This window comes from Haliotis rubra, unplaced genomic scaffold (assembly GCF_003918875.1).
Source record: "Haliotis rubra isolate DU_JTF1 unplaced genomic scaffold, ASM391887v1 Scf102, whole genome shotgun sequence".
NCBI classification, from domain to species: domain Eukaryota; kingdom Metazoa; phylum Mollusca; class Gastropoda; order Lepetellida; family Haliotidae; genus Haliotis; species Haliotis rubra.
This window is the reverse complement of record NW_025764915.1, coordinates 280652-305835: the sequence shown is the minus strand read 5'-3', so window position 1 is coordinate 305835 and position 25184 is coordinate 280652. Positions and strand designations below refer to the sequence as shown.

At 39.5% G+C, this 25184-nt stretch overlaps 1 protein-coding gene and 1 long non-coding RNA gene across 2 annotated transcripts in view; one reads left to right on the top strand and one right to left on the bottom strand.

The window, feature by feature from the left end:
- LOC124270035 overlaps positions 1-13009 on the bottom strand; it is a 45317-nt gene extending 32308 nt beyond the window's left edge. Inside the window, exon 1 of the long non-coding RNA XR_006896661.1 lies at positions 10337-13009. This is a non-coding gene — a long non-coding RNA (uncharacterized LOC124270035). The remainder of the gene's footprint in view (positions 1-10336) is intronic.
- The window catches only part of LOC124270013 (sushi, von Willebrand factor type A, EGF and pentraxin domain-containing protein 1-like), a 63990-nt gene continuing 42021 nt past the window's right edge, over positions 3216-25184 (top strand). Inside the window, exon 1 of the mRNA XM_046705041.1 lies at positions 3216-3359. The gene's annotated coding sequence lies outside the window, so the exon portion shown is untranslated. The remainder of the gene's footprint in view (positions 3360-25184) is intronic.

Below are 25184 nucleotides of genomic sequence, written 5' to 3'. Positions count from 1 at the left end.
TGAGTACGCTGGCTAAAACTGTCACGTGGCTCAAGCAAAACCTGTGGGCAGCCATCATCACCGTGGCCGGGCTGGTGTATGTAGCCCCTAAGGAGTTTTTAATCAGATGAGGCCGACCGCGGTCCCTGCGACCACCAGCGTGGTTTTACTATCGAGGTGTTCCTTGTTCTCAGCCACCCGATGTGGAGGAAGTGGCTGTGGGGGTGCGGGCCGAACCCTGGGCTCCGGGGTGGTACGACTCTGTCCGTTTCACGGGCTGTGGGAGGTGGGACGTGACTCACGTTGATGCCCGGGTTGATACCCAACTGCTGGTCGGCCGTGGCTATGACTATTTCGTTGTTGTTGCCCACCACTTTATTGACTCTCAGTTGCATGTCGCTCGGAGCCATGTACAGTCCCACTTCGAACACGTAGTCGACTTTCGACCGGGCGTATTCCAACACGTTTTGGTAGCATTGGATGGCACTCGGCAGATCGACCGGTCTAGCAATAGCATCCTCGACGTTGTTTCTGCGCGTCGTAAGCAGTCGCCTTAGCGAGGATGTAGGAACGCATTTGTGCCTGTCCACACAACAGCGCCCACAGGTACGTTCTAATCGAGTCGTTCAAGCATTCGGTGCTGGCGTAAGTGAACCCTTTCGACGTGTGCAACATACATACTTCCCAATTGTCTTTATCGTATGGCAGTTGCTCGACCTTTTGGATGGTGAAACCAACCTGTAAAGTCCATACGATCATCTCGCCATTCGTTACTCGACAGAGCAAATTCTGGCCGAAGAAAACCTCGTTTCAGTGGATCATCGTTGGCTTCTTTCACCAGTTTTGGTCCACTGTGTATGGGTTAAGGAACGAGGTTGGAGAATACATGGAAGAAATTACCCGAACTTAACATATTGTGCTTCATAAAGTTTACCACTGTATCTTTTCATAATGCTTTTAGGGAGAGTCCATCACTGTACGGAACACCCAACCCGTGGTTGACTCCTCCCGGTATACGCCAATCGGTTTTCGGATTGATTCCGAATTCACCACAAATCTGTTTGTAAGCCCGCCAATCGTGCGGATTGTTTGATGCATCCCACACCTTGTCCTGTGGAAGCGGGGTGCTGATCTCTTTGAGGATACGCCTGACGTGGTAGTACACTTGAAACGTGAGCACAGACCTACTCAGCGCATCACGCCGAGTGTCGGTCAATGTCAAGCCACACCCCATTGTAGCACACCTCACGGCGAAGTTGAGTTGATTCTGCCAGAACTGCATCGGGTTGTTGAACCAAGCGTGGACTGCCTTGACGTCACCGAAAGCCTATACCGTTCGAACACATCGATGAACTGGGCTCCGAAGTACAACCCAGCCACATCGACCACGATCTTCATGTTCGTGAAGTCTATGTCCATCTTAAGGTAAAACACTCCCGGGGTGTACATTTTAAAAGTATTATATCATGGTACATATACTTTAATATGTACGTGACACTTCCAGGGATAACGAGCGATGAGGCCGTTCAGCTGCAGCACGCGATCAATAATACGTCGGGTCACCTCGAAGTCGCACTCTGCGATATCACCTACCTGCCGCGGTGGACCAACATCAATGACAGCAACAACAAGCTGTTCGTCAGTGGCGTCTGCAACCACTTAACCGACGGCTACTACAGCGTGAGCTAGCTAAGCGATGAAGTCTTCGACCGCGTGGGAGCCCAACTGAAGATGAACCATTCAAACGGCACGGTTGTGTTAACCAACAAAGGAATAAACCCCTTGAGGCTCGGCCAACCATTGGTGAGGACACTCGGGCTGCCGCCGGACGAGATAAAACCCACAACTATAGAAGTCTATCTCGGGGCCTCGTTTCTGGAGGCAGAACGACAACTTTTACCCAGGTTGACACTACACTGGCACCTCCCGGACAGTGGCCAACGTTGCCGTATTGTCGTACACCTGGGGCCCTCGGGGTTTAATACCCCCTTATGCATCGGGCATGTTTGTGTATCCACAGAGTCGCCTATTAGCCTCTCGCCTATTTCCCTGTACGATAATCTAAGCCTTATAAGCCTCAGGTACACTGGGCAAGAGTTAAGTATCACACAATTAAATCTTATTGCATAATATATAATACGCAGGATGGGCCTGTACCCAGTCGTAGAGGAAGTAGCAAAGACACTGGAAACCGTAGACGGGTTCCGCTTGAGACAGTTATTCGACATAAAATGCCAACTAGAACAAGACCACGACAGACGGACAGCATTATGCAAGCAGTACCATAGAGCTTTCAATGTCGTGGATGGGGTTGATACCACCCTTATGGCAACCAGTATGGGATTAGGAGCCGTAGGTGCACCCATAGTACTAGGCATCAAAATAACAGCTGGGGTGTCAGGGTTGGCGGGGTTGGTGTTTAAGTTTGCATCCCCCAGACTGCATCGTAAAGCGTTGAAGCACGACGAGATCAGGGTCCTGGCCGAAGCAAAGCTGAACACGGTAAGCGACCACATCTCCACCACACTCACTGAGAGTAAAGTCTCCGAGGAGGAGTTTCTTTTGATCCTCTCTGAACTCACCAAGTACAACGAGATGAAGCAAGAGATCCGGTCCAAGTCTCGTAAGACTGCCGTAGCAAGACGAGAAAAAAAAGTACATAGAACAAGGGGTACAACAAGCCCGACAAGCCTTCATCACATAGACCAAAGAGATCATAGACGATTCTCATTAAACTGTTTCATCCAGGTCAACATGATGTAGGTGTTGGTTCACGGTCCTAGTGACCAGGATGTTGGTTGGGGCCTCAGAGGGGGTTCATCAGAAAGGAATTATTGATCATACCTCACGGCACCAAGTTCCCACCCAAGTAGCGATTCAAGGCCATAGTGGCCAGGAAGTCGGTTGGGGGAAATCTATGAAATAAAGCTCTACACCCACTGTATATACTACTAATACATCTTATTGCGCTGTAGCAGACAATATATACTCTCTGTTATTCACAGGCATGTGGATTATATATTTCGCTGTACATTATATTGAACACATTTGTTTTGTAGGAATGTCTATCATTTTTAAAAGACTGCTACTGTTTATGGTTTATCCCTGCACAATAGTATCAGCTGTTCTTAAACAACGTTTTGACATGTTTCTGCTCCTCAAACGTGATACTTCCTGGATGACACGTGACGGTGACAAATCGCCACATCACGAGATTTAATATTTCTTTTAAAAATGTGTTGTAAATCACATCCTGGTTGACTTGTGAATGGGTATATAACCACCCAAGAAACTGAACAAATAGGGGCGGCTCACTCATAGACCCTGATCTGTTGCACTGAGGTATCAAGGAAGAAATAGAGGGTTTTCAGCTTTATCGGGTAAGTTGTTTGTGTTAGCAACTCAGAATATGTTCAGGCCACATCAATATCTTCAAATGTAAAACCATGCTTTGCTATACGTACTGCTTAAGCAAAGGCGTGTTCATTTACTAATTGCTGTGTATTCAGTTGTTGAGTATTACATAATTATGATAACAAGGCGAAATTCCGGGACAAGCCGAATAGCGACTCGTGTCCCATAGAAGAATTTCGTAGTGGCACATAAACACCGCAACTACTTCAAACGAGAACGATAATTTCTCTTTCTGTGTAATTCCAATAGCACTCGCATATCGCATTATTGACGATGATTACGATAATGCTCATGATGGTGATCATGAGAAAAGTAGTTTCTTGAAAACCTATTTTAATGCAATTGTTCTCAGCTGTTCGTATTTCATTTACGAATGTATATTTCTGAATAATGGTTTGTAATTTAGTAAAGAGTCATTTTTCTGATCCGTGTAAACAAATCTCCTTAAACCCTGAATGATTATCTTTATTGTTAACAACGCATCAGCTAAGTGTCTGTTTTATAACATGCCTTGGGAAAATGTATAACAATTGAATTGACTCGAGATATTAGTCCAGTAGTAGCTTTTGGAATTATTCAATTAGTTTATCATACACTGTATATGGGGCTTATATGTATAGTAATCTATGAAATGGATAATTACTATGTAACATTACCAAAAACTTACTCAGTGGTTATATTGGGAAAATTGTATATCTCTTCAACATCAAGATAAACAGACATGTTTATGTAGGTGTATTCAAAATATTAAATTAACTTAAGGAATATAGCTTTCAAAGAATAACTTTTTTTAAGAATTCAAGCAGAGACCCGTAAATGGATAGTTTTTACAAGGTGTTTTTCCAGGTGAGAAACTTGCATACGGCCAGGTTGTCATATCACTGGAACAATTTTGAAATGAAAAGATGACATGTTAGATAAACATTGAAGTGAAATGAAAGCACGTTATTTAGGATTAAAGTTATTTCGTTATATATTAATATAAATAGTTTCATTTATTTCGAAATGTTCACCACCTCTTGTCAAAATAAGTATGGTGGATATTAAACTTAAGTAGGGTTTTTGACAGGATTGTCAGAAAAATAAGACCAGTTGGAAACATTTTTCAACATATATTTTAAATTAATTATTCCTTTTTATAGGAAAACATACTTAAGCGTTTTCCATAGTCCATACCAACTGTATTCGATCGGGGGGGAAACAGGAACATTTGATCAATTGAGAAAAAACGCTCACTTTGCCAAAATGATGTTAAGTCAATTCTATAAAACTGCTGACTTGACGCGTTGTTATCAAAGCCACAAAAAGCACACTAAAGAAAAGCCACATTTGACAGCGATTGAGAGAGAGAGAGAGAGAGAGAGAGAGAGAGAGAGAGAGAGAGAGAGAGAGAGAGAGAGAGAGAGAGAGAGAGAGAGAGAGAGAGAGAGAGAGAGAGAGAGAGAGAGAGAGAGAGAGAGAGAGAGAGAGAGAGTCGTTGAAATGGTCCATCAGGGAGCAACGCACACCGACGTCGCCAGAAGGTTAGGATGCGCGCTCATAACCGTCTCCAGTTAAATGCAGCGGTTGCGTCAGTCACCAGTTTAATGCAGCGGTTGCGTCAGGCAGGTTGGACAAGACCGAGGAGCGGGTGACCACACCTATTCATGACCGTCACACCCGGGTACTTCATCTCCGGAACCGCTTCATCACGGCGGCGTTAACGGTAAGGACGGCACTGAGACACGTGATCAAGATGACATTTTATAACCAGTTGTGAAGCCATTCATCCAACAACAGCCTCGTGGAATTAATTTCCAGTACTATAATGCGAGGCCACATACGACAAGGCTGACTCAGAACTTCCTCGCTAACGCCAGCATTCAGGTTTCACCACGGGCGACGTCACTGGATATGAACCCAATCGAACACTAATCGGACCATCTCGATCGCTAGCTCAGAAATCGCTCTGTGCTTCCAGTCAACCTCCGGGAATTGGAACAATGCTTCCTTGATGAATGGCAACGCCCCAACGCCCCTACCCCCACCCATCCCCTCAGCGTTTTGACGTCATCAGCCCATAGACATGTACTAGCGTGTAATGAACGTTCATGGTGGACGTACTAACGGTACTAACGTGACTTTGAGACGTCTGTTGTGAAATTTTCCACACTGGCCTCGTCATGTGTTTGAATGAATTTTTTATTTTGGACCCCTCACGTCTTTACAGGCCTATTCTTATGACTGTAAAGGATTGATTTAAATGAATTGTGTACACGTGTTATTGAACAGATTCTCAAATGAAATATACCAATCTAATATTTCTGTATAGTCTGGTTGTCTGGTAGCGCTGGTAGTCTTCTGATGTGTCGATCCAGGTATTCCCATAAGTTTTCTATCGGATATGATATCTGGAGAGCATGCTGGCCACGGCAAAACAATGATGTTAGAGTTTGTTGGGTTTTGTTTTGTTTTGTTTTGTTTTGTTTTGGGGGGGAGTGTTTTCGTTTATTATTATTATTGTTGAGTACAAAAACATGATGAGTACAAGCATATAGAGGAATATGTGCACATACAAGTTAGTGGGCTCAAAAGCGATATGGGGCGATGGGGTAGCCTAGTGGTTAAAGCGTTGGCTCGTCACGCCGAAGGCCCGAATTCGATTCCCCACATGGGCACAATGTGTTAAGCCCATTTCTGGTGTCCCCCGCCGTGATATTGCTGGAATATTGCTAAAAGCGGCGTAAAACTAAACTCAGTCAGTCAAAAGCGATATAGTGCATTGAATATCAATGTTAGTGATACGTTCTTTGTTTAATAGTCATTCAGGGTTAAATTCAGGGATGAGAGGAAACCATTTGACTAAAAAGCGTTCAACATTTGTTTTCTTCTGGAGATGAATGATTCAGTGGTAAATATGTCTTTCAATATCCCTAAGTAATTATCAACTTTTGGAATTGTTTTTGTCAAAGAGCAAGTGTAAATATATCTCTTAGCAGATAAGATGATGTGGTTCAATAATGGGTTCTTACCTAAAATGCCAAACCAAATCAAAGATTTTGTCAAATTAAGTGTTTGGATACATTTCGTAATCCACTGTTCAAGTTTCTTCCAGAAAGTTTTGGTTTCATCACATTCCAAATATACATGGCATAAAGTTTCAACAGAATCATTACACAAAGAACATATTGTATTGTCAACCAGATTCATTCTAAAAAGTTCTTTTTTGGTATAAACAATTCCGTGCAGAAATTTATATTGAAAATCTAACAGTTTCACATCTCTTAAATTCTTTCTACAAGTATGAAAATTCAAATGCCAATCAAAAATCAATACAGTCAAATAATGTTTCCCATTTATGGCACGCGTGAGGTTTAACATTTTCAGATAACAATTTATCATAGAATAATTTTGAACCTTTTTGGGGGGGATATGAAATCCTTTTGGAGTGAATTTATTGTGAGGTCATTAATGTTTATATATCTATATTCCTTTAAAGTCTTTTTCCAAGGTTCAGGTAAAATATATATAACATATCCAAGATCTCAGTGAGTACCTTTTATGTCAAATTTAAGCTTCAATTGATCAAAGGATATAAACCCATGTTCATCACAAAGATCTTTGATCGTCAAGATTCCCCTTTTAGCCCAGTGACTAATGATGTGATCTGAGTTTTCAAAATTGTTATTCAACCATAAAGGTTGGGCTAAGATTTCATTAAAGGTCACATGCAACCAAAAAATCAAACATAATTAAAACACAATTATCACTTCTTCATGACATATAATATAAGCGTATAATCGCAAATCAAAAGTGCAATATTTTGTACTTGGGTTTACCTCCCTCGAAACGAAGCAGCCGGGATACCGAACCCAGTCAGAGCGGGTGGGTGTGCACTCAAGTGTAACGGCTGGTTCATTTGCAGATGCCGCCTTCACGGCTCATTGTGTGTGTATATATAGAGATGTTGGGTTTTGTAAATACATGCTCATTTTTTTTGCATTTTTGATGATTTGTGTCGGTACGTCCATACCGAAAGTTATCAGAATCTGCAAAGTTGTGTTTTACGTTGCATGTGACCTTTAATGTTCTCTGCATCTATGGTATTTTTGATACAATATAATTTCCATGCTTTTAATACTTCTTTCCAAAAAGGATTATCAACTGCAACTATATTCTGAAAATTTGCTCCATATTTTAGCATATCCTTAAAAGGAAAATTGCATGGGTTACCAGGATTTGTTTTTTAAAGTATAGTTTGAGTGTAGATAATTTCATGGCGTTAACAAAGGTTTTAATATCAATCTTCCGTAGCCCAATGATGTTAGAGTTATGCACAAAGTCGTTTGTCAGTCTTGCTGTATGAGGTCTTGCGTTATCGTGTTGGTAGATAATGCCACAAATGACAACACAGCTGGTCGCAAAACTTCATCCCTGTATCTTCGAGCATTCAAGTTGCCATGAAGAATCACAAGTCTCGTTTTGATCTGTCCCCACACCATAACGCTACAGGCTCCAAACGGTCGGACTTGCTGAACGCATTTCGGCGCTAAAACGTTTACCTACGCGTCTGTAAATTTGAGCCTGGTCGTCATTACTGTACAGACAAAACCTACTCTCGTCGGTGAACATCGCACGTCGCCAATCGACGACGTCGGTTTTGAAGAGTCAGATGCACTTCGGGGTAGGGTCGACATGCACGAATACCATGTTCTCTTAGTCGCCGGTACACTGTATGTCGACTGATACGGAATCCAAGTACCATCGCTGCCGTTGACGTCGCCGTTACTAAATGATTTCTCAGATGAATTGTCCGGATGTGGTGATCATCACTGGGCGTAGTCTCACGTGGTCGACAACTCCTAGGGCTGTCTGACGTATTGTCTGTTTGTCTTTGTCGTTGCATCATTCTGATGGCAGTTGGCAGGTGCAAACGAAGATTCTGGCAATGACGGTGAAGCTAGCTCCTTGTTGGACCATTCCAACAGCTCTCTCTCTCTCTATTTCGATTTACCTCAAACGTGTCATATTCTTGGTGTTATTTTTACTACTGTGTTGCTCACGTGTCGCGTATGCTGTTTCATATCCACAGTATGCACGTGCATTCCGTGTTACATCAGAAAAGGTCGTTTTGGATTTCTTTCGACGTTTAGGCAATTCTTTAACTTGTTTTGCAGTCTATTCCCGGAAAGAATGGGTCTGTACGTGTGAGACATGATCGACAACAATATCAATAATGTCTGGTGTAAACTTCTTTAACTGCAATAAAATCCTGACCCTCCTCCTCATTGACTGTATCAGACGTTGAATTCAACGTTGAGGTATTGCGAGATTCGGACACTAAACGGGCCATGGTAGAGTTGTTTCCGCCTCTTGGCGAAAGAAATAACCAACCACACGTGCACCGCTGTGGCCTACAATATTCGTAGACTGGCATTTTGATCAGAGTATGGTCATCAAAAACTAATATTACAACCCCCGTCTTGTATGACAAAACCCCTACAACATCAATTAACCCCCGCCAAGCGGTATTTGCTGCAAAATATTCCCTTGTTCATATACTCGGCCATCAGTCATGAATAAACATCACGGGCTTCAAATTCCAGTGACACCAAGTTAGTCATAATGCTTTGTGCTCCGGGGAAAAACAACGGACGTTTGGTAGGTCATCTGGCTCTACATCTAAAGGATCATGTGGAATCCAGTCTGTTTTTAAATAGCCACTTGATACAAACGGATAATTCAAGTTTTCTCGCCAACAAGCCGATAGTCGATGGATGACAAACAAAATATCTCAACATGACATGCCAGCATTCTGCATACAAATAACTTGCCATCTTTTAGCAGTTGTCAGTTAACGAGGCCCCATACACTGCAAACGTGAAAATATCTTTTTTCTGTATATGGTTATTCGACGAAGACTGGATCTCCGTCCAAACAACTTTAAATGTGACATCGGAATTTGCTGCAATAGGACGATGTTATCACGCTCCTCCGTTTTCTTAAATGGCATTGCTAATTGATATCTGGTTTCAACTTACCAGAGGAATACACAGAGAAGAGTGATATAAGTGATTGATAGGAAATAATGAAAAGAACATATTTTATATGGCTGACAAATTATTAAATATGAGGGTACACTACACAACACGTTTATGTCCAAGGAGATTATATGTAGAACCATTTCTATATATAAATGATCTGATGACGGTACAGTTGCATTATGAGCAAATGGGAATGTTTCTAGGAAATGATCCATGCGAGTTTGTTTTCCCCATAGCAAATAATCCAAGCCACGAAATTCACCATCCACTGATTATGAAGTGGTCAATTCTAAATTAACTTCAGGGAATACGTTTAAAATTAAGGCGGACAAATAGTATTTATAATCATACTTTGAGTTTATTCGCAATGCGGAGGGATTGAATCAGTCGCCATGAAATAGACAATAAAGTAGAAACATTTTTATAGATTAGGTGATATAACAAAATGTATATGTGTGTAAACGTCACTTCTTATATGCATATTTTCCCTATAGTTTTCATTCCATGACTTTCCTCAAGGTTCTAAAGAACAGTTTTCTCAGATTTAGGAAACTGTATGTTGATATCCGGAGGGACTGTATGTATTAGTAAAAGATGAATGTTTCCTTAAAAGTGACATATATTTCAGTCAGTAATGTTTCCGCCCAAGAGTTCTGAAGACATACTCACAGTTTGAATATATTTCCGAATGACATAATACGGACTAGAAACACGATGCCCAGGATCAGATTATCAAACGGGCTGCATTTACAATCAGCGGGTTTTTGTTGTTGTGATATACATGTACACGTATCTATTAAATTATTATACGTCTCTATGCAATAGTAAGCTAATCTCGATTACCTTATCAACCATCAAACAATCACATGTAAATTACTAATGTATTAAACAAACATATACAAATAATGTAATATTCTCACCTTTATTTTTCTTCAGTCATGTGTGACTTTGTCATATATGGCAATCTAAACGCGAAAATCATCTATTTGTGGTAAACGTTCAGATTTTTTCACCTTCCCCTCTGAGTACTAAACCTTTGAATCAAGGACGTATGTGCGTTTCGTGAACATGCCTACACAATTACTCTGTTATTAAAGCTTCCTTGTAGAAGCCTTATGTAACCTGACATAAAGGCCTATTTTTCAGCCTTTTCTCAACTGTCATATCTGAGTGAACAAGGATGTGTATTTGGAATTTTCCATAACATCAACTTTGTGTCGCTTTTCTTGTTGCTCATGAAGCCGAACCGTATTGGACAAGGTCGCCACAACCGTCCTGGTTAAAAGACCAATGAAAACGTCGCATAAATTTAATGTCACATGGGACTCTTATTATAATGATAAACAAGCGACACAAGCTTTTCAATAATCATAATGCATACCAGCCAAGGTTGACTGAAGGCTTTGACTTCTCAAGAATGAGTCACAAACAAACAACGATTACATTTGTCCTCGAGGAAAGTCGAGGTCAACCCGCCCCAAACTTACTGAATCGTAATCTCATTTAAACAACGCACTTTCTTCTCCTATTTTTCTTCCGGATAATGCTTAAACTTAAAGGTGTAACTGTGGTCTAATGCTAATGTCTCAGTTCTGGTCTGGTTCCCGACTGAATGTGCGCTGCGACAACTTGTGACATGCCTTTAACTGACACATTTTGTGTTGTGATTCTCAGTTTAAAACAGCATGGTTTGTTTAAATCTTAAAGTGCAATACAAATAATGGATACCTATGAAACGTCTATACATTGTCACGACACGTGTGAACATGAGTCATTGTAAGACTCGGGTAACCTTGCATCGATTAAATTATACAAACTCGCAATATTAATCAGCATTAGTGTTATTTCTAACGACGGTTCCTTAACATTTAAATCCAACAGATATTCATGGGCTACCACAATAAAGAACATCCTCTTTCGCTTAGGTTTTGGTAGAGTATGGATCCAACAAAATATTGGTGATGTCGATTTATTTCTTCGAGAAATTAAACTATGACTCTCAGACAACCTCTTTCAAGACTGGCACTCCTCCCTGGAATCTTCCTCTCAATGTGAATATTATCATCGATATAAGTCTCTACTCAACGTTGAATCATATATAAGAAATGACATTCCACAGTATTTATATTTTTTATGACATTGTGTATCAAAATTCAGATGTAACAAGTTTAGACTTAAAGTTGAAACTGGAAGACACAACAATATATCTCATGAAGAAAGATGTTGCTATTACTGTTGAAAGAAATTAAAAACACTGAGGAAAATGAATACTGTGTACTTTTGAAATGTGAAATATTCTCTCATCTAATAAGGAAATATCTACCAGCTCGCCATACAGTCAATCCAACAACTACTAACTTCACAGATAGGACCACCAAACTTGACTTTAACTTAATGTTGACTTTTATTACTTCTCTTCTTTTCCTAGTCAGAACTAGCAGATTAACTGCAATACAATACAAATAAAACTATGTCTTAGAAAGTGGCTAACAAAACAGTACTTATTATGACAAATATCTTGACAATATACACTTACTTACTTGTTATTTGAGCTTACTTAATACTTATAACATAAAAACTTACTTCAGCTTAATATCAAAAGTTACTTCAGAGAAATATGACAAACAACAAACCTTTTAAGATAAATTCCTCAGAATTAGCCTAACGACATTACACATGGAACAAGGGTAATAACTTGCCAGATACAAAAAGCTTATTTCAAGAAATGTGAGCAGAGGAACATTTTAATATACATACCTAAAATTACCATAGCAAATTCTTATGCATAAAATATAAATCATAAATTACAAAATAAATAGAAATAGCTCACCATTACTGCATTCCCTAATAAAGATAACTTTGACTTCAACTTGAAAAACTTCATTAACTTGAACATTGTAGACATACTGCCTTGTGCATCCTACCATCTGCTATGTGATATGATAAATAACCAGGGTTCCCAGAACTAAGAGCAAGGGCTAAAATTGCAATCCATCCTGAATAGCCTCCCTTAATAATGGAATACTTCAAATTATCTCCCTTTAACTAATCACTTTAAGGAACAAATGCACTAACCTATTCAAGCTTAAAATGAAATAGAAAAATATTAATATCCTAAGATGATAAATAAATAAATATACTTATATTAATATAAACAGCATATTCTTAGAAAAATAATTTAAAAAATTTCTTTGCTGGAAAAAATAACATACTGATGAACTTGAAGACTTATAAAGATAACATTAAATGAACCTAGAAGAAAAATGCAGTTTTGGCCATTATATCACACACCTGATGGAATCTACTGACAAAGATGTATGATATAAACTTGGACTGTATCTATTTATAGTATTTACTATAAAATCATCTTCGGAAGCTTAATTTTAAATTATGCTTGATAAAAATGTACCATGCATCTACCATCCAGCCAGTTACTCCGTTGCAGTATAGACACTAGTCATTATAGTTTGAGTAAAACACGTACCTCTTACAAAATGTGTCTATAAGTCTGAAATATGTCACTTCATAAATGATAGTGTTGATCCATTTCTTACAACATTCTGATACAAAATAATGGAAAAAAAAGTAGTAAATTTAAGAGATTACTCTAGACAAGCAACTAATCATACTGTGTCAGAGAATCTGTATGCTACTTAATTATACAGTTTAAATGTCATGTGTGCATAACATTTGTAATAATTTAGACATTTTACTATTTCAGTCATACTTTCAAACGTTAGAAATAAAACATTTCAATTAAATTTCGAGATGCAGAAATGCACCTAAACGGTTCGAACGTTATACGAATACAATCTAATTCAATGGGTTGCGTACCATTTGATTTCAAGGCCTTACGCAGGCATCAGTGCTCAATCAAACTCTGTGAAATATATTGGAAGTCTGTCAATAAATTCACAGCTCATTTACTTGGTGAAAGGATGCTAAGTATACCAGCATGTGATATCTAATTGCCGGTCAAGAATAAAGTTTTGTCTGAATAATTGATAAAGAACTATTACGACAGAAACGTCGTGGGTTAAATGCTGAAACGTGAAGATGCTACTTTTATGGACCCAAATATATTCTTACACAATATTTATTTACATGGCTTCCTTTCACGGTAACGTTTATAAAACTATTCAGACGTCCATTGTAGTAGATACCTTGACTGTATTACACATCTTCTTACTTTCTTAGAGTTTATGCAATAAGCACATGTTTTGTCATATCTTATTAATATGTGTGTGTGTGTGTGTTGTGTGTGTGTGTGTGTGTGTGTGTGTGTGAGAGAGAGTATATCTAACTTTGCTTGACTGTTTGTTGTTTAATGCTACACTCTACAATATTCCATCTACTTGCGGTCTGTAAATAATCGAGTCAATACAGTGATTGACATCATTGTTTCTTCTTGCAAATAGAATGCGATGACATGCTGAGTCAGTGAGCCTGACCATCCGATAACGTTAGTCCCTTCTGACGACAATCTACAAGTGACCTATCATCAAGTAACAATCAGTTATTCGATACACACAAACAACACTCTCGACAATGGCAGACGTGTTACACGGATTAAAAACCTTATTTTATGCATTCATGAATCAGTACCCGATTATAAGGATATAAAATAGTACATATGATGTACGGTAAAATAGTTTAGCATGTATGGATGTCTATCGTTTACGTCAAACAAACTCATTGCTTCTATCACATGTGTTGATTGGTAGATTTTATGAACGACTATGGAAGTAGAATGACCTGCATTCATGCAGCTGTTGGTAACAAAGGGATCACCATCACATACTGTTCACGTAAAAATACATTTGGGTACTTGACATTAACCTTGTCCAGTATCGTAAATGCATTGCTTTTTGATGCAAAAATAATGTCCAAAGCATGTCTTCTCTAGCAGGTCTGGATTTCTCCGGTGTATATTTTATCATATTTTAACTTATAATAAGTTACAAAATATAATTTTATCTCAGAGACTAAACTGCCTTTTGATCCATACATTACAACCACTTGTTAACCTCGAAATAATTGTACACCTGAGACGGTACGTAAGTCCCATTTCATTCAAAGTATATTTCATTTTCCCTGAGATATTCGTAGAATATGATTATACGTTCGTTTAGTGTATAGCTAATTTATGCAAAACTCGCAAACACCTGACGAAATGAAGTAAATCAAGCTAGGGTCCATGCAGTTAGCAAAGATACTGCCTGTTCCATGTTGTTTTTGCTCTCAAAAGTGATACATTTTCATGATAAGATAACATGCTAGTCAAAATCTGTGATATTCAATTAGTTTTAATGACCATTGACAGCAGTTATTTAGTATCTAAATTTATTCATCTTTATTCTACAGATTGTTCTCGTCACCATATGGCTGAATTATACTTAGGGAAACACATGACAGCACAAGTGTTCCTTTATTTTTTACAAGTTTCTTCATAAGCTTTGTATCGCAGTGTGTGTGTCAAGAAATCTGGAAAAAAATAAAGGAACACTTGTGCTTTCATGCGTTCCCTTATTTGTTTCTCTAAGTATATATTATAACGACAATCTTTCGCTGGTGTGCCAACCTACCATTTGCCATGGTGTGAGTGTGTTTAACACTGAGTCATTTTTATATGTGTTTTGTATTTGAAAACCAGAAAACGACCGCAGTTTTCATTCCTGTTCACAGACAGCCAGTAGGTAACGTTGTTTCACTTCAGAATCTCATCTTCGCGTGAGCATACATGTTCGTCACATAGATGTTCATGAAGGAACAGGAAAAATATTTGTTAGTTTTGTGTGTTGAAATGGCAGTACTGTCGTGGTAATGGTGTCACTATCAGATCGATCGCTGTTTTCTATCAGAATAGACAATACATAGTAATGAATGCACAAACAACACTCGATCCCCAATATCAGCTTACTGACGGACAGCATTTACAGTAAGCGTTTTACTGTGTACATAGAGATTAATAAACGAGCGTCTGTCAGATACCATGATGATTTACTGTTTCAAGGAGTATTTAACGAGCGAAAGGGAGTTACATACGTTTAGAAACAACGAATTGTAAGATAAATGGTATCTGACATACACAGTACAGTTATCTGAGTACAGTAATCTGTATCTTACAGAAGATAAAATCGCACCATTTGCGGTCAAATGAATTCAAATTCCACATTCTCCCATCGTAGTTTCGCAATGATACACAACATAACGTTTATGAATGAGTGACGTCACTTGGCTTCCTAATCACTACTCATTGCCAAGGTGACCCTCCGCGAAAATGGTTCTGCCATAACTTCGCGTTATCAAGGCGATAATGATAATGCAACACAATTTAAAACAATGGTGTTACCATGTAAACATAGATGATTCTACTTCGTGCAAGCATTTAATAATTGTGCGTGTGTACCATACCTACACAATTACTGCTTTATGTGAACTGACATTTGGGCCAATTTCTCAGTACCCGTGAAGATCCGGATTAGAATTGGTTTTCAGTTACCCATGCTTGTCGTAAGAACCGACTAACGGAATCGGGTGGTCAGGCTGTCTGTATTTGTTGGCACACGTCATCGTATGCCAGTTCTGTCGGTCGATGCTCATGGTGTTGACCACTGGATTGTCTGGTCGAGACAATGATTTACAGACCCCGCAATATAGATGGACTATTATTGAGTGTGTAGTGTTAAACAACAAACTAACCAATTCTTTTTCATAATCTTAATAGATCTAGACTTCCGCCAGACCAAATGGTTTCAATCTCTAAAGAATGAATCATTAACAAACCATGATGACACAGATGCTCACGGAAGGTCGGGGTCACCTAGACCCATCGATGTGACACACGATTATTTTATTTAATGGTAAACCAATTGTGAACCTGATTCACGCTTGTTGAAGGGATTTGCATGCACCCCGGTCCCAATACATTTGTTTTGTCTCTTTGTGTATCCCTGCCACAGTCTTACACTCTTCAAAAAAAAGACACGCATAAGCCATTTTAAAAGAATTTATTGCGTTAATTCACATGCCTTTAGACAATGAGTTCGCCAACACAACAGCACCCTTTGTCCACAAGATGGCGTGAAAGTAAGTACTTTGTATGTCCACCATTGGCAGCAATTACTGCTCGACACCGTCTCGGCATAGACCGGATAAGTCGACGAAGTCGCTCTTGCTTAATTCTTCACCACTCTTCCTGCAATGTGAAGGCCAGTCGTGGAAGTGTCTGAGGCATGTTTTGACGTTCACGTACACGTCGATCGAGTTCATCCCACAGGTGTAACGGGAAGGCCATGGCAAGACATTTGTACAGACGAAAGAAGTTTACGCTGACATAAACTTTATTCCTGTCCGTGATAATACGTAAAAGACTGAAACAAACAAAAAGGTCCAGTCAGAACACAATCTGGAAACATTTTCGGAATACAGAATTAAAGAGTGTTGCGACTGCATAACTACAGTGAAGCGCTAGCATGGCGGATACCTTGAGATTTTATGTGCGCTTCAAATTGGACATGAAGGCTAGTATACTCATTTCTGACAATAATTAACTATTGGTGAAAATATTGCTGTTTACACTACACAAGAATATGCTAGCACTAGAAATAAATGTAATATGCCATTTATGATACTAACCTACTCTGAACAGAGCTCAAACATACTGGAAACTAATTTGAATCACCACCCTAACTTAAATTTTGAACTTTTAATCATTTTGTGAGTTCTCTAGTAATTGTTGTGTTAGGTTTTGTTTATAATTCTAGAATATTTATACATATTATTTGGGATGGGGAAACGGGAGGAACTCTTACCCTAGGTAATATCATAAATCATATACATACACTTTGGTGGCATATTTTCACTGTTAGTGGGATGGAATCCCGGTCCTGTAGCAAGTTTGCCATTGCGGCCTGTTTCCATGTGCTTTTTACTAAGGGAGGTAACTCTGCTACTCGGTTAGTGAATTGCATAAATAAAAAACTAACGAAACGAAACATCACAACATTAACGATAGAATTGGCAAGATAGCGGACTGTGACGCATGCTGTATGTGAAGTAGCGTTGTCATGCTGGAACAACGCCCTCTGTCGGTCCATAATGAAACATGTGCCGTGCAAGGACTTCGTTGATGTACTGATTTGCTGTCAAATTCCCCTGAACCACCACTAAATCATATTATTTTGTGCTGGATATCACACCCCACATCATGACAAAACGTTACTTTCTCTGACACGCCGTCTCACATCTCGCCAGTGAAGAAGACATCGTGATTCATCACTGAACCAGCCTCGCCTCCAGTTTCGGACACCACCGCAAGCGATTCTGCCGATGGGAGTCTCTCAAATTGTCACCAACTGGCCATCTTGGTCGAATCCCCACTTCACTTCCTGACAGTTTGGTCGGAAATTCTACTCAAACCAAGTATGCGTTGTGCAGTTCCCATGGTCGTGGCAAGACGATGACGCAGTGTACAACCCGAATGTAGCGGTCCTGGGCTCTTGGACGGCCGCTTCTCGAGCGATCTTGGGCGGAATTGTTCTGCAGGAAACGTTTCGAAAGGCGAGATTTTGTGTTCTGATGAACGTTAAAATGTTGACCAACTGCAGATTCCCCTGCTTCAAGACGGTCTATGGCGATGTTTCCATTGGCGGCACTGAGTCGCGGCATGATGATTTCTTCTTTTCCAGACAAACACGAATGACAAAATTAAACACAACGTTTGCCTTTTCACAGTGATCGATACTGCATGATTTTCCGTTTACTAGCACATGCATTACATATTTTCTTGGTGACGTTTTGGTGAATATTTCTTCAAACGCTTCTAAAACAAGGGTAAAGGTGGGCCTCTTTTGCTGGGTCATGGTTTGCTTTCTTCCAAGCAGACTTGTCATCTGGCATTGGCACTGGAATTGGTGCATTGGGATTTGTCTTGATTGGCATTATTGCGTAACTGTGACCAGTCTCTCACTCTCCACAAGCTTCCCCTCTTTAGGGAAGTGTCGTTAGTTTGGATCTCAATGTAGTACGTTTCTACCTCTGGAATGTGGTCAAATCACTGGCGATACCAAAACTCATAGTTCACAATATTCCTCTCATTCCTTGCATGTACTTTTCTTCCAATTTTGTGAACCTTGCAATGAATGGCTATGGGCTCGTTCAATGACTTTTGAGATTAGCTGAGTTAGTTTCCGTTCTTGGTTCGAGCCCTGTTAAGGACATCAATAACCTTAGCATGCCCTATATGACTCATTTCCACCATCAGATACCCCATTGACAAAAACGTTATTCTACTCTGTTTCTCTTGTTGCGTATTCCCAAGTTAACTTATGTAATCCCAACAGCTTTCAATACCCTCTACCTTCCATGACAATGGCTCCAAATCAAGTTTCACTATGTAAGAGTGTTCTGTATTTGCAATCACTTCTTCATTCAAATTAATAATGTCATATTTAGTACTGATCATTTCATTTATCAAATATTTTATGTTGCCTTTAATTCTCTATTTCCGACTCCTATATGTTTGCTAATTGCTGCCTGTAAACCTGCCATGTCACTATCAACTGGTCTGGGATTCAAATTCACCTTCCCTCATTGAAACAGTTATTTTATATCTCATCTCCATGCATGCTCAAAGCGCCTTGTTTTTCCTTCGATCATTTGATGTAAATCTCAACTCCCTGGGGATCATACAACTCGTGCAGCCACAAGGCGCACCAAGTTAATGTGACTTTCCCATTCTTATGAGGTAGCCAATCACAGCTGGGTGGACTGTTACACATAGTTATAGTACTTTGTCCAAATGTTACTGCACGTTGCTGTACCCGCAACTTGAATTGATGTTTGCACGTATTCATGTGCAATCACTGTAATTTTGAAGATAAAATGTCAAAATGTCGAGTTTGATTGGAGACTTACCTTTTAAGGGAAGGTCCCTTACTGTAAAGGGCGGATTGTGTGATTCGACGATTTAGAGCAGGATTTAGATGCATGGGGACCACCACACGTCATACACGTGTGTGTGTATCTACATTGCGCGCGTGAACACGAGCGAAGGTTGAAATCCAAACATGGCGAATTGAAATGCCTGGTTTGCGCGGGACGTTTAGTTTGAGGTTTGTCTACAGCAAACTTGGGAACTTCCTGTTGCATGATGTTAACAAGCCACAAATCATGGTTGATTTTCGCCCAAGACGAAAAGGGGTATCTAGCCATTCTTGTTCTAAACTGGATATCATACGCTCGCCAACCGAATCCTCTAGCTCTACGAGAAGCTAACCTGATTGTACTGATGTACTTCAGTAATTGCTGATGCTTTGAAGGGTACCTCTCTAAGTAGATGCTAGCAAAAACTAAGAATGCAGTTGTCCATTCTTCAATACTGTTAATTCTCGGCACTCTGTTTTTGCACAGTTCAAGATTCACCTAAGAATTGAAATGAAATTTATTTGAGTGTCATCCCAATTATCCGAAGTTTGACATTTAAGTAGCAAGTCAAAATCGATGTATTCACCATTATGATTTTTTTCTTTCAAATTTTGCGGGACGAGAGAACCTAAGCTGTCATCGACGCATTCCTCGGCGTGAGATAAATCGAAAGCTGATGGCGGATTTTGAAGATCATCTAGCGCACGTGGTTGTTGGTTGTACATGTCTAGATCTACCGAAATAGCATTAGAAGTACAATTCTCAGTGTCCCTAGCCCTGGGGGGTACCACCATGGGAGGTATGAAGCGACCTTGAGAATTAACAGTCGGGATGGGGGTATTTGAAAATTCATGCTCACCATTCCCGTTGCTTTCTGGCTCCACGTCTTGTCTTATGGCCTTGTCAGCGCTGGCATCTTCACTTGACACCGCTCTCTTCTTTGTCCCTGCCCTCTTGGTCTTCCTCTTCACAGTAGTAGGCCGAGCCCGGCCAGGGTTAGCACCACGTGGCATCTTGATGACGGAGACGAGTGACGTTGGTTGTTGACGTGATGAGAGTGCGGCCAGAAAGGGCGCTTTTACCGCTTGCAGGGGCTTTTATAGGCCAAAGTCACGTGACGTACGTCGGTTAGCTGCAGCGAGAGTTACCTCCCCTAGACCGTGCTCTCGGATAATAATGGGATTTATCAATCATTATGATATATTGCTAAATTCATTTATACTATTTCTTTCCAAAACGTCATCTTTGTGTGAATGTAAACAGCTTCAGCGCCAAAACGCAGCAATTTTAACCTCTTCACTTGTTGTAGAAGCGTTTGAAGAGACATTCGCCGAAACATGCAAAGCAAAATGTACGTGGAAGTAAGGAAAAAGAATGCTGTATCAGACAGACAGACAGACAGACAGATATTTTATTCAGTACATTCAGTATAAAGGGCAAAGGCCCATAATACAAAATAAATTAGTTGAAATAAGCGCACATAAAAGTGACAGGTTTATGTTTTCACAGTTGCAGCTATAGTTTTATGTATACATTTGCATGCTGTGTCGATCACTATAAAAAGGGAAACGTTGTGTTTAATTTTGTCATTCGTTTTTGCCTGGAAAAGAGGAAATCATAATGCCACGACTCAGTGCCGCTTATCGAAACATCGCCATAGGCCGCCTTGAAGCAGGAGAGTCGCAGTCAGCAGATACCTGACATTTTAACGTTCATCAGAGCTCCATATCTCGCCTTTGGAATCGTTTCCTGCAGACCAATTCCACCCAAGATCGCCCGAGAAGCGGCCGTCCAAGAGTTGCCACCCAAGCCCAGGACCGCTACCGTTACTCACTTGCTTCACAGCCGTGGAGACTGCACAACGCATCCCTGGTTTGAGAAGACTTTCCGACCAAACTATCAGGAATCGATTGCGTGAAGTGGGGATTCGACCAAGGACAGTTGTCGCCCCGATTTGAGAGACTTCAGTCGGCGCAATTGCTTGCGGTGGTGTCGTAGAGTCCGGAACTGGTACCTTAGAAACTGGAGGCTAGTCTGGTTTCACGATTTCTTCTGTACCGGTAAGATGGAAGACAGCGTGTTTACCGTGGGATAAAAATTGCCAATAATTGCATTCGACAAGCCGATAGATTCGGTGCTAACAGTGTCATGGTGTGGGGTGTGATATCCAGCACACAAAGATCTGATTTATTGGTGGTTCAGGGGAATTTGACAGCAAATTGGTACACCAACGAAGTCCTTGCACGTCACATGTTTCCGATTATGGACCGACAGAGGGCGTTGTTCCAGCATGACAACGCTACTTCACAGATAGCATGCGTCACAGTCCGCTACCTTGCCAATTCTAATTTGAATGTTTTGACATGGCCTTCCCGCTCACCTGATCGGGACCCGATAGAACACCTATGGGATCAACTCAGTCGACGTGTACGTGAACGTCAAAACACGCCTCAGACATTTCCACAACTGACCATCGCATTGCAGGAAGAGTGGTGAAGAATTAAGCAAGAGCGACTTCGTCGACTTATCCAGTCTATTCCGAGACGGTGTCGAGCAGTAATTGCTGCCAATGGTGGACATACAAAGTACTGACTTTGACGCCATGTTGTGGACTCAAGTAAACAGAAACACAACAATAAAAGCGGCTGTTGTGTTGGCGAACTCTTTGTCTATAGACGTGTGAATTGTCACATTTGACCATTGAAATGACATTAAATAATTGCTCTTAAACTAACGAAATGATACCTTCTAAAATGGATTATGCGTTTCTTTTTTTATCTCAGTTAAACTGACTTTAACGCCAGGACGTCAAACATGAATGACTTTACCGTTACTGATAAGTTTGTTTTATATGAATTTCGGTTGGACCCCGAATGTATGTTAGAGGGTGCGCAAATTCCTCAACAGAGAAATAGTATGGTAGAGTAAATATTTAAGGCAAAAGTGTAATTGAAATGTGTAAGAATCTGAAACTTTTTATATGCACTGGTCACATTCTTAAGGATGTCCATGTTCGTAAGAACACATGCAATGACAAGAGCATGATTGATTACGTTATTGCCTCTGCTCCATGTATATCATTAAATGATGATTTTGATGTTCTTGATTTTTCGCCTCTTTACTTGGATGTACACTCCCCAATTTTTCTTTCATCTAAGAATAGTAATGTTAACATCAGACAAAATTCTACAGGTGCTGTGCTCGAGAAAAGCGACACATTTTCCCTCGCTGCAATATTGGGCCCAACATCCTGTACGATTAAATCCAAAGGGCTATATATTAGAGGGGAACAGGTCAAAAGGACCGCATGACAAAAGGGTCCCAAAACGGAAAAGTCAAAAGGGCTTGACAAAAGGACTCTGTTACGACGTAAATTGTAATAAAACGCAAATTGTAATACTTGCAGCAAATTGTAATAAAACTGACGTAAATTGTAATAAAAACGTTAATTGTAATAAAAATTGACGTAAATTGTAATACGAAAATTGTTATAAAATTTGACGTAAATTGCAATAAGTTTAGTAGCGGTAAAATGTAATAAATATTTACGTAAATTGTAATAACAGTTTTAATCACTCGTAAATACGCGTGTGTTTGTTTTTCGATGCATTTCATACATGATATAAACTTGTTAGGGCGATAACTCTAGAAAGAGATGATGGATTTTGTTCAAATTTGGTACCAAGGTATATTGGCGAGATTCACCGACACAAGTTAAATCTGAGGGGTTTGCCAATATAAAGATTGTTAGCGCGATAACCCAAGAAAGAATTAACAAATCTTAGCTCAATGACGAAAATAATATTCGTCTTGATATATAATAGATATAAAATCTCTAACTGCCCTCTGTATTATGTCTTTTCGCAAATATCTGTTGAGGGTTTGATATGTATACATATAAAGTGGTGGTGGTGGTGGTGGATGGCTTTCTAACGGGTATATCTAACACACTTACATGCATGTAGAGTCAACCTCACCTAGAATATGATACAAATGCACCTCTTTTTTATGTTTTATTTTTCTACATATTATCTGTCAGCCTCAAGCAAATTAGTTTTGCTATGTTCCAGCCCCACGATCCCCATTTGTAATATTGGCTTGGTACTCCCCAAAAACGTAAAATCTGCAATAAAATCCATCACAAACTTCAGGAAACAAAATATGCAAGAAACGTTTTTGTTTGTTTGAGATTGGTAGAAGTCCGCTAGAATCAAACTTAGACATTAAATTGCACAAAAAAGCAATTTGAAACTACAATCGCTTGTTCAAGTGACTCCCCCTTCGTGTTTACTGAAAGAGCTTGCTTTGGAGACGCTATCCACCCCCTTTCAGTTGACGTCATCAAAAGGACATAACTTATCCTAATGTTTTCACATATTCATACATGATGTCAAGGGTTCAAACTAAATACTGAATGGTCACACAAGTGTCAGCTCTCAATATATTGTATATCTGGACACAATGTTTTTGAAAAAATAAAATGAGGGTGTCCTTAAAAAACAGTCCCCGTCTAAATATAAATCAAGCAATCCAAATCTTTGAATGTTGGTGGTGACCGGAAGTCACCCAATACTATGCTGAACATATTTATTTGTACATTTGTAAGAAACAATATACCCCAATATGTTGTGATGACTAATGTCTCGTTAACCACATTACCCACATTTAATTTAGGATATGACTTTGCTAATGATTCCTGCAAAATAAAATGGAAACATTGGACATCGAGAATATAGTTAGGCTGACTACTTTTTCAACGCCCCTCGTAATATACTTAAAAGAAAAGAGAACGTCTAAGGAAAAATGCATTTCGCTATCTGAATACTTCTGAGCTATTCAAATACAAAAAGCAAAGGAATAAAGTAAATAATCTGAAAAGAATAGCCAAGGAAAACTTTATAACTAAATCTGATGACTATTTATCACCTCAGTCTACTCAATCAGGTGGTTACTACTTCATCGGGACTCATTCCCCCACTTGTCACTGATGATTCTGGGATACCTTCATTTGGTTTCAGTTTTGGATATCGCTCAAACATTAAATGAATATTTTGTATCTGTTTCATATGTTAATGATGGCGGCAAGCTTTGCCACCTGTTAGCCATCGCTGTGTTAACAGTGTAACAAATGTCATTGCAACCGAAAAGGAGGTATCTGATATGATAAAGACCTTACCAGCAAACAAATCTAGTAGACCTGATGACATTAACATGAGAGTGTTAAAACGAATTTGTACATCTATAGCTGAACCTCTTTGCTTGTTGTATAATATATCACTGTGTGACTGTATTTCCTACAATGTAATGTCACTCCTATTTTGAAAGAAAGAGACACATCCCTCCCAACTAATTACAGACCTATAAGTTTATTATCTATCCTTGGGAAAATGCTTGAAAGAATAATGAAAAGCATATACACGACCATTTCCATGAACATAACATTTTTAAAGTAAATTCCAGTCAGATTTTACTACTAGTTCTTCTACTACATCTCAACATTATCATAATATACGCTCAGTCCTAGATAATCACCACCTTTACTCTATGCCATTTTGTGATATTTCAAAGCTTTTTACAGGGATTGGCATAAAGGTTTATTGCACAAATTACAAACTTATGGTGTTCGTGGAAACGTACTTAGTTGGTTAACTACAGACTGTAACTATCTATTTGATAGACGACAGTGTGTCTCTGTTAATGGAACATTATCAAAAGAACTAAATGTTACTGCAGGGGTTTCTCAAGAGTCAATTAGAAGAACTAGCAGTAAAATCTGACTGGAATTTACTTTAAAAATGTTATGTTCATGGAAATGGTCGTGTATATGCTTTTCATTATTCT